Below are 2,960 nucleotides of genomic sequence, written 5' to 3' on the forward strand. Positions count from 1 at the left end.
GTCCCAAACCTAACTCTGACCCTGACATGAACTTTGCCCCCAAACCAAAACTTGAACCTGACCCTAAATCTGACCATGACCCTGAACCTGACCCTAAACCTAACCGTCATTAACACTGATCCTGATACTGACTCTGACCGTTACGCTAACCGTGACCCTACTGTGATCCTGGCCCTAAACCTAACCATGAACCTAAACCTAACCCTGATCCCTACCCTAAGCCTTACGCTAACCCTGACCCCAATGACGTCTAAACCTAACCCTGACCATAAGTCTTTCTTAACCCTAACCCTAATACTAACCTCGTCTAAACCCAGCTCTGTTGCCTCCTGCGGGAACAACAGCTACATCCAGGCCTCCCAGGGGCTGGGTGGAGTCTGTATGGGGGTCACTGGATGGGCACTGTATTGAGTGGAGCGTGAGCCTGAGCATCTGGCGCACCAGCGGCTCAGGGAGCTCTGGTACAGCAGGAAGATTGGTAAGGAGCCCCCAGGCAGTGATGACCTCACTTCCCTGACGACAGAGCCCAACGGATTTGGAGCCCACGTATCCAGGCACCCCATTACAGAGAAAACGCGCCTGCCCAGCTCATTTCTAGGCACATCCTAACGGAAGCGAGATTTTCTTCTGCTGTACTGAAGCTGAGAGGATGCAGGGAGAAGAGAGCTCGCCCGCCAGACACGTCGCTCCCTTCAGGTCATATCAGTATTCCCCAATGCCTCAGACCCTTTGGCTAATAAAATCAAAAGGTGACACCAGGGGGCTCATAGTCAGAGAGTCCCACACATTCTGATCGATCGGTGTAGCACAGGGTCTCTTCCACGTTTCTGTGTGTGTGTGTGTGTGTGTGCGCATTTGGGTGTCTGTGTGTAAAGAGGACCTGGCCATGCAATCGTGGGAGGAGATACCCCAATCAGGATCAGGCTGATGAGGGTTTAGATGTCTGGTGGGCAAGTCATGTTCACACCCCAGTTTAAGGCTGGTTAAGTGGGATCGGGTGGAGGGTCTACACCCTTCTGCACAGGGTTTATCCTGAGACCCTGAAAAGGATGGGTCCATGACCCAGGAGCGGGGCTAACTCTAACAGTAACAACTAACCCTGACAATGACACTGACTGTGAGCCTGCCCCAAACCCTAACCCAAACCCTGACACTGACCCTGAACCTGACACCATTATGTCCCGCCAATGCATAAGGACGAAGAGGACACAAACATGAATTGTGACCCTCAGGATGAGTTCTGTCCTCAAGGAAGGCCTCTCAGTGGCTGGAACTAACCATAGTTCAGTTTGTCCATTCGCCCCTCGCCATGGCTCTGCTTAGAAATCCCTCTTTTGGTGGGACATCTGAGGTAACCAAACTGAAAGGACTCCTCCCATCCCCAAGATGGACCCAAAACAATTGGGTTCGTGCCAAATCCACAGAGAGGAAGACTTGTCCATGGCCCATGAGGCCTCCTCGACATTCCACGGCCATCGCTGACACAAAATCCAGAGACAAAAGCCTGAATAAATGCCACACACTCACTATTTCTTCATATCCCGAACAGTTCTCCTCACGCTCTGTAGATCGGGCCTGCCATACTTATGTCCCCAAACGTAAGCCGAGTTAGTGTTTTCAGACTTCTATCCCCACACTCCTGGCCCACACACCTTCCAGGCTGGGGCCCCTGGAGCCACACATCAGGTCTGTGCCTGCCCACTCCACTGGAATTCTGCCCATTCACTTGACCACACGCCTCCAAATTAGGAGAAACCTCCACAGTCCCTGAAGCCATCCCAATTGTGTAGGCTGCCCGGGACAAACAAGGGCGTCTGACAAAAACTGAGCATCTACCTCCACTCATACCGTAGTTGGATGTCACCAGGGTAGTAGATTGAACCTCACAGGTCCCTAGGCCTTAATCGGATCCATTGCTTGGGTTTCCAGGCATCTCTCCTCAGAGGCATGTTTTCAAATACCAGCATGCGGGGGTTTCCAGAGGCAAATCTTGTCTCCACATGGGAAAATAGCAGGCTGGAACTGTGTCAAAACTTCCGGTTAGGAGAATCCTTCAGGGCCCGCTGCCTCCACCCCTTTCCAAGGTCTCCATGGACACAAGCCCACATTAGGATCCATCCGCAGGAGAGTCCATTTCAACTCTGGCTTAAGGTTGCTCCCCCAGTGCCAGCAGATAGAACCTGTTTTGTCGCTAGGCGACAATTGAGATGCGAGGCAGGTTGCCCAGGGCTCCGCCCTTAGAACCCTGCTCTGGCCTCGTTCCATATGGAACGTCCTGGACCCATCCAAAAGGTCTCAAATGTCCTGCAGAAGGAATCCTTGCGTTTTGGAGCATCTCACAACTCCCAACCTGGGAAAACCGTGATGGCTTTCTGAAGCCTCCACCCCCTTTCTGAAGGGGAAATTATGGACAGGAACTCCAACCTGAGCCAACGTCTGATCCTCGCCCTGAATTCAGATGCACGACATCTCGATTCAGCTCTGCAGAGTGTGCCGGCCTTGCCCTCGCCCTTAAACCTATGAGAAACTTGTTCTCCAACGTCCGTCCTCACACTCCTGGCCCCCAAGACCTCACGTTTGGCAATTCTGGACCCACAAGGCAGCACTCTGCCTGCCCTCCAGATAAAAAACAAAATGTTACCCTATGGAGCTTCCCAGACACCCGAAATGAGGATAGACCTACACGGCACCCTACTGTACACAAATTATATCGACAAATCTGGGCACTAATACACTGTCTGACACAGCCTGAGCCCGGACTTCCTGACCAAAACCCAGACAGCTGACCGCACACTGAGCACAACAGACCCGCCATGGCCTTAGCTCGTCATCTATTCCCAACCTAGCTTTTCAGGCTTGAGAACATAGACCTTAACTCCAAACCCCGCCAAGGGGTGAATGTGATGCAGAAATCAGAACTCCTCCTTCCCTATGGCAAGAAACCTTGTGGTTGGCATGTT

Source organism: Mustela putorius, unplaced genomic scaffold (assembly GCF_011764305.1).
Source record: "Mustela putorius furo isolate JIRA1106 unplaced genomic scaffold, ASM1176430v1.1 tig00537290_pilon_pilon_pilon, whole genome shotgun sequence".
Classification (NCBI taxonomy): domain Eukaryota; kingdom Metazoa; phylum Chordata; class Mammalia; order Carnivora; family Mustelidae; genus Mustela; species Mustela putorius.